An 8365-nucleotide genomic window follows, 5' to 3' on the forward strand; every position below is an offset into this window, starting at 1 on the left:
CAATCCCACACCAGAAGAAGCCCTGGGTGCCTGCATCAAGCTCTGAAGCCCTACTTCATGGCAACAGACCAGCAGAAAGATGTGGGACCAAGTTCTGGCCCTGTATATGTGAACACTAGGCCTACGTGAAGTGTCTAGTATTCGCTTCGGATTTGGCTTGTTTGGGGGACAGTGATTTGATTTGGTGATTTGAATCACTCTCCCAAATCAATTCAGCTGAATCTGATGTGGAGATTCAGCAGCAGCTGAATCTCCAAATTTCCAAATCAGCCAGGCCCTTCCCTGCCCAGCCTGGCAATGTCTGCATGCTACCCCCACTCACTGGGTGCTGTTGGGTGGGGAGTGATGCCTGCTGCCCCCCAGTGCCCCAAGCTGCATGGGAAGCCCTGCATGAGCCCCCTGACCCCTCCCCCCCCACTCCCTCAGCCCCTCCATGGCTGCCCAGCCTACCCCAGCTCTGGCCCTTTAAGAGACCTCCCTCCCCCAAAACCCCATACTCACCATTACTCGGGGCGGGGAGGTGTCGGGTCGGGTCGGGTGGAGATCTCTGCTGCCCCATGCTGCGTGGGGGTCTCTGTACAAGCCCCCGAAGCCCTGAGGCTGCTGCAGGAGCAGTGTCTCGGAGTTTTTCTCTTTTTTTCTCAAAGGGCCGAAGCTGGGGCAGGCGGGGCAGCCATGCAGGGGGGGCTGAGGGTGTGAGCAGGGGTTAGGGGGCTGGGGGATCAGGGAGGGGATGAGGGCTGGTCCTCTCCCCACTTCTCCAGCCTCCCTTCCCCTGCCCTGTACTTACCAACTCAGAGTCTGGGTCCAGCTCCCTGCTGCAGCGGGCAGGGACTGCCCAAATCACCGAAGCTCTCTAAATCTTTTCCGAATCAATTTGGAACTTTTAATTGGTCCTCTGATTTGATTTGGATTTGGAGATGCGGCCACTGAATCGGGTCAAATCTTTTCCAAATCAAATCAGCACCCGAAGCTTCTCACAGCCCTACTGAACACTCAATACCTGATGTGGCTTTCTTTTTTGCTCCCTTTACTACTCCAGCTGGCATTTCATGGGCCCTTTATGACCACTACCAGAAACAGGCCAGTTTGGGGAGGGGGCATTGGAAGGAAGTGGGCTTTGGCCCTGCCTGGACCACTTCTCTCTGCCAATTGGGGAGGGAATAGAAGAGGAAGCTGAGTTCAAAGCAGGGTCTGGGTCACTGAGAGGAGTGTGGGCAGCAGGCTTAGCCCTACAACAGGAAAAGGAACAAGGAGATTCAGATGTCAAGCGCACAGCTCAGAGTGTTTTACCAGTGAGACCCCAGCAGTGAAGTGTTTCATGCAGGGTCATCCAGCAGGCCAGTGACAGAGTGGGGAACAAAACCCACTCTTTCCAGGTCCCAAGCCAGTACTCTCTCTGCTGGGCAAAGCTGCCTCCCTTAAGGTTAAACCAGAGCAGAGCCACCTAGGAGCACAAGTGCCAGACAACAATCTGGCAGGCCAGGCATTTATGTCCTTACACGAACACAGCTACAACCAAAAACCAGGCAACAATCTGGCACCTGGTCAAGGCCTACTTTTGTCTGTCAACGACAAGAGAGGAGGTAACTACAGGACCGTGAGGTTACAGCAGAACAACTGATGGTTACACTGCTGGTCAGCAACTCCCCCTCCTTTTTCAAGGTGGTAAAACATTAAGTCTGTTGTCCATAGCATAGGCCAGGGGTTGTCAACTGGAGGTACATGTACGCCTAGGGGTAGTTAAAAAGGTCTTCAGGATTATGCACAGGTGAACACGCTGGGATGGAGTGCGCCCAGGGGCGCAGCAGTAGCGTCTACCCCAGCGCACTCGCTTCTTATTCAGGGGAGGGGGAGAGGGAGAGGGAGGGGTGTGCTGGGCACCGTTGGCCCCACAGGGCACATCGTGGCATCTCCCCACTCCAGCTCACTCTCCTGATTGGCTGCTGGGCTGCCGCCCTTGGCCAATAACTGGCAGCCTGGCTTTGCCTAGCCAGGTCTTAAAAACCTCTAAGGATGGAGCTTCCACCGCTTCTTTGGGTAGCTTGTTCCAGTGCTTTACTATCCTCCTAGTGAGAAAATACTTTCTAACTTCTAACCTAAGCTTCCCTTGCTGCAACTTGAGTCCATTGATCCTTGTTCTGTCATCTGTCACTACTGAGAACAGTCTAACTCAGTGGTCTCCAACCTTTTTAAGTATGAGATCACTTTTTGAATTAAAGTGCAACCCAGGATCTACTGCACCCCCCCTCCCCTGCCCAGCAGGTCAGTCTGTGGGGGAGGGCAAATCAAGGCCCCCATGGTGAGGGAGGGAGTAGAGCAGAGGCAGGGCCAGGGGTGAGTGGGGTCTCAGGTGGGCTGGGTGGTTGGAGGATCAGAGCCCAGGTGTGTGGGAGGGCTCTCACCACTACACATACCCTGACAACAGCCCAAGGGCACATGCCCCCCGATCTGTGTGTGGGGCGGAGGCAGCTGCCACTCACTCTGGGCTTTGTGCCCTGAGCCCAGCTGCAGCTGCCTCAGGAATGGCACAATGCCACGTGCATCCCACTGCTGGGCTGAGCCACACCCCCTGCCCACCCAGCGGTGGGACATGTGTGGCATCACGCTGCTCCCAGGACAGCTGCAGCAGGGCTCAAGGTGCAAAGCCCAATGTGCAGCAGCAACTGCTTCTGCCCCACACACAGATTGGGGGGGGCATGTGCCCCCTGGGCCTCTGCCAGGGTGTATACAGTGGTGGGAGCCCCCGCACATACCTGGATGAGCCGTTCGGGCTCAGATCCTCCCACCACCCTGGCCCAGCTGGGGCTCCATTCACCCAGCAGCAGGGGGCATGGCAGGGTGTACAGATGGATTCTCCCACTCACCCGGCCCGACCCAGCCACTGGGAGTGTGGCTCAGGCCAGCAGCAGGATGCATGTGGCGATGCACCACCCCCGGAGCAGCTGCAACTCTGTATCTTGGCCTGCGGGGCTGAACACACATACACATATGTGCACTTGTGCTCAGCGCCCCCCCAGACTGAGATTGACTGTCAGAGGCTCTGCGATCGACCAGTCAATTGTGATCGACTGGTGGGTGATTACTGATCTAGCTCCATTCTCTTTGGGACCTCCTTTCAGGTAGTTGAAGGCTTGTATTTTACCCCCTCAGTCTTCTCTTCTCTAGACTAAATAAAAACAACTCCCTCAGCCTCTCCCCAAAAGTCACGTGCCCCAGGCCCCTAACCACATTCATTGCCCTCCACTGGACTCTCTCTAATTTATTCACATCCTTTCTGTAGTGGGGGCCCAAAATTGGACATAATACTCCAGATGTGGCCTCACCAGTGCCGAATAGAGGAGAATAATCACTTCCCTCGATTTGCTGGCAGAGCGCCTACTGATGCAGACCAGTATGCCATTAGCCTTCTTGGCAACAAGAGCACACTGTTGGCTCATATTCAGCTTATTGAATCACTCTTTAGCAATCCAGACTGCATGTAAAAAGAAAAGGTTGTGTGTTATAAAAGATAAAATTACAGATTGATACAGGTTAGACCAGTGATTCTCAACCAGGGTGAACAGCACCTTAGGGGTGGCTTGAGACCCTTTCAAAGGTGCCACGGGGTGCCACACAACGTTAGCACTGTTGGGTGTGCAAACATAAGTCACAAAACCCAGAGATTTCAAAGAGGAATCCATAGTGTTAAAAACAAGTGACCTGTGGTGGGTTTTTTGAGGTCTTTGCAATAGAAGAATTGAACTTGTTTTTCTGTAAACAAAAAAGGAGTGAAACCTTATATCAAGTGGAGTGTCCCGGGGTCAGTCCTGGGGCCAGTTTTGTTTACTATCTTCATCAACAACCTGGAAGATGGCATAGAGTGCATCCTCACCAAATTTGCAGATGACACCAAGCTGGGGGAGTAGTAGACACACAGGAACTAGGGCTAGGATTCAGAGTGACCTAGACAAATTGGAGGATTGGGTGAAAATGAATCTCATGAGATTCAACAAGGCCAAATGCAAAGTTCTGCATTTAGGACAAAACAAGCCCATGTACCAGTACATGTTGGGGATTTCATAGATTTCATAGACATTTGGGCTGGAAGGCACCCCAGAGGATCATTGAGTCCAGCCCCCTTCCCCAGGGGCAGGAAGTCAGCAGGGATCATAGGTTCCCAGCAAGATAAGCATCCAAATGTGTTTTGAAGGTGTTCAAAGTGGGTGCTTGAACCGCCTCCGGTGGCAGGCTATTCCAAACCTTGGGGGCTCAGACAGTGAAGACGTTCTTCCTAATGTCCAGCCTGAAATGGTCGCAGCAGAGTTTGTGGCCATTCAATCTTGTCATCCCTTGGGGCGCTCTGGTGAACAGACGTTCCCCCAGATCCTGATGTGCACCCCTGATAAACTTATAGGTGGCCACCAGATCACCCCTCAACTTGCACTTTTTCAGGCTGAAGAGTCCCATGACTCTCAGCCTGTCATCGTAAGGTCTGTTTTCCTGACCTCTGATCATGTGTGTGGCTCTTCTCTGCACTCTCTCAAGCTTCTCCACATCCTTTTTTAATTGTGGAGCCCAAAACTGGATGCAGTACTCCAGCTGTGGCCTCCCCAAGGCTGAGTACAACTGGAGAATGACATCCCAGGATTTGCTTGAGAAGCATCTATGGATGCAAGTCAGCGTTTTGGTCACTTTACTAGCCGCAGTATCACACTGAAGGCTCATGTTCATCTTGTGGTCAGTCATGACCCTCAAAATCCCTTTCATCTGTAGTGCTAACCAGCATAGCATTGCCAACCCTATAAGGATGCTGAAGGTTTTCCTCCCAAGGTGGAGAACCTTGCATTTTTCAGTGTTAAACACCATCAGGTTTTTAATCCACCCATTTCTTGAGCCTGTCATCTGCCTGGATTGCCCTCCTGTCCTCAGGTGTGGATGCTTTACCCCAGAGTTTGGTGTTGTCGGCAAACTTGGCCAGTCCACTTCTGAAACCAACGTCCACATCATTGATGAAGATGTTAAATAGTATAGGCCTTAGGACAGAGCCTTGAGGGACCCCACTGGTCACACTGCACCACAACGATTGGCTTCTGTCAACCACCACCCTCTGGGTCCTACCGCAGAGCCAATTCCCCAGCCAGCAGATCGTGGTGAGGTCAAGGCTGCAGTTAGCCAGTTTTGCCAAGAGGTGATCATTGGATACCAGATTGAAGTCTTTTTTAAAGTCAAGATATACGATACCAATCTCTTCCCCCTTGTCCAGGTGCTAGGTCACCTGGTTGTAAAAGGAAATGAGACTGGTCAAGCAAGACCTACCCACAACAAACTCATGCTGGGTATCCCTCAGGATGTTGCCATCAGATAGTCTGTTAAGGATGGTCTCTTTGATAATCTTTTCCAAGACCTTCCCCTTGACAGAGGTCAGGCTGATGGGCCTGTAGTTTGCTGGATCCACTCTCCTCCCTTTCTTGAAGATCGGCACCACATTGGCCTTCTTCCAGTCTTCGGGCACTTCACCAGAGTGCCAGGAGTTCTCGAAGATCCATGCCAGGGACTGGGCTATGACGCTCGCCAGCTCCTTGTGTACCCTGGGGTGTATTGTCAGAGGCAGTTGACTTGAAGGTGTCTGGCCTCTCAAGGTGTCCCTTCACGAGGTCAGCTTCAATGGAGGGTAAGGAATCTCCCTCACCTGGGCCTCCCTCACCCACAGTGGGCAGGGGTGTCCCTGACTGGCTGGCTAAGTAGCTCTGCAGGAAAGAACCTGGGGGTTACAATGGACAAAAAACTGAATATAAGCCAACAGTGTGCCCTTGTTGCCAAGAAGGCTAATGGCATACTGGGTGCATTGGTAGGTGTGTTGCCAGCAGGGCAAGGGAAGTGATTATTCCCCTTTATTCAGCACTGGTGAGGCCACATCTGGAGTACATGTTCAGTTTTTGCCCCCCACATCAAAAAATGGGAATAAATTGAAGAGCATCCAGCAGAGGGTGATGAAAATGATTAGGGCGCTGGGGGACATGACTTGTGAGAAAAGCGTGAGGGAACTGGAGTTATTTATTCTAGAGAAGAGAAGGCTGAGGGGGATTTAATAGCAGCCTTCAACTACCTGAAGGGGGTTTCAAAGAAGATGGAGCTGGACTGTTCTCAGAGGTGGCAGATGACAGAACAAGCAATGGTCTCGAGTTGCAGCAAGGGAAATTTTGGTTAGATATTAGGAAACTTTTTCTCAGTAGGAGAGTAGGAGAACCCAGAGAGGTGGTGGAAACTCCATCCTTCCAGGTTTTTAAGATCCAGCTAGACAGAGCCTTGGCTGAGATGATTTAGTTGGGGATGGTCTTGCTTTGAGCAGGGGTTTGGATTATATGATTTCCAGAGGTCCCTTCCAACCCTAACTTTCTATGATTCTGTGGTTTTCCAAGGGGTGCCTGGAGTCTAAAAAGATTGAGAACCACTGCGTTAGATGCACCCAAGCTGAGTAAAAGCAATAGAACTGTTCTTCAAGCTGGACTAAACCCTGATCCACTGGCTCCATCTACTGGACACTGTAGGGAACATGGCTTGGTACTTTGAATAGGTGCTGATGGCCTATGCTATGGACAACAGACTTAATATTTTACCACCTTGAAAAAGGAGAGGGAGTTGCTGGCCAGCAGTGTAACCAGCAGTGGAGATATGATCTGCTTTCCTTGAATATCTCTGCTGTAATGCTGAGGGAAGGCCCCTTTGAAAGACACTTAGCTTCAAATTGCTTTGAGTTTAGCCAAGCTATGACCCAGCACTATCTGATTCTGTGCGGCTGTCTGAGAGTAGGCTGGAGTTTCCACAAGCACCCTCTTCTAGAGATGCAGATCAATACAGGGGTGCCTAGCTTTCTGGAGAATCAAAATACATCTCTGAATTACAGGCCAGTATTAGAAAAGGGTGTTGTGTTAGTTACCTGGCTCACAATAAACTTCCCACTGCCCATACATTCTCAGCCCAAACCAAAGGGTTACCTTTCTGCAGCAATTGAACCACTAACTCCATACGTGGGTTGCATCCAGCATTATGCAGTGAGGCTGGTTACTGGTAGAGCCACGACTGTTCCTGTCTTAAGTCTGCAACTGAGCACAGACACAAGTTGTCCTAATACGTGCCTTTGATCAGGGCCTGTAGTTTGGAGATGGCCAGGTCTTACACTTTGCGCTCTTTCAGAGGCTACACAAGTACTACACATGGCTGACATTGCACCCCTAAGCTGGGGGAGGGTGACTTTGTTCCAAATAGAAATTTCTCACCTTCAGGATTTAGTACGGGCAATAGAACTGCACCCATGGACTATGACCTGGCATGTGTGGGACTGTGCCCTCCCTTTCCCAACAAATGCATGCAATCACTGTGAAACACACCCTCATTGTCAAATAATTCCTCAGTTGAGATTTCTAGAAGTCTCACAGCAATACACATACTGGCAAATAGAGCCAAGTGCCCCCATGGTCTGATCAGGTCTTGCACACTGCTTCTGACTAGGGCTTGAGTTATATGCAACATGTGCGTTACAGTGGGCTCTCCTGCAGTGCGGACTCAAAGGGCACGTCCACACATGCGGCCATGTGGTAGACAAAGCCTTGGCTGAAATGATCTAGTTGGAGACGGTCCTGCTTTGAGATGACTTCCAGAGGTCCCTTCCAACCCTAATTTTTTATGATTCAACAAATAGGAACTAATAGCAGTCCTTTGACTTCCTTTATGCTTTGGGAGATTCACTCAAGTGAGATGATTTTAACTTTAAGTGACCTCTATACATCTACTTGCTTTAAAACAGACAAGGCTGGCTGGTCATAGTATTAAAAAAAAGCAAATTTTGCATATATTTCTTAGATGTGTCCCACCAGCCCTGCCCTTTGGTGCTGGTTGGTGGGGAGGCCCTGGCAGGGGATGAGGGACAAGGGAGAGGCTACCATCTTGTCTGCTGCCCTCTGTGCTGCCCCACCAGCCAGCACCTTCTTCCCTTGGGTGGATGGGTAGGCTGTGAGGCCAGGCTGTGGAAGCAAGGACTGTGGAAGCCAGCATTTGATTTTTATGTTATTTTTTAAGTTGATTTGGAAGACAATCCTGGATTCCTGAGTTTCCACAAAATTGTGAATTCACTAGACCCACAATAGTCAGCATGGCGAATACGTGGATTCAAATATTCGGGATCCCCCGATAGGCTTGAAAAGAAACTCTCTCCCTGCAGGAGGTGTCTGTTAAATCCCTGCTTCAAGGCTTCTGCTGATTGCCTGGCGGCAACACTTTCTTTCTCCTCCAGGAATACTTTCTGGCTTCTGGGCTGGGTGCAAATGGGGGAGTGTGTGCATGAGCATGTGTGTGCACATATGTGCACACGCATACACCCTCCTTC

Source organism: Crocodylus siamensis, chromosome 5 (genome assembly GCF_052110815.1).
Source record: "Crocodylus siamensis isolate JL-2025a chromosome 5, ASM5211081v1, whole genome shotgun sequence".
In the NCBI taxonomy this organism is placed as follows: Eukaryota; Metazoa; Chordata; order Crocodylia; family Crocodylidae; genus Crocodylus; species Crocodylus siamensis.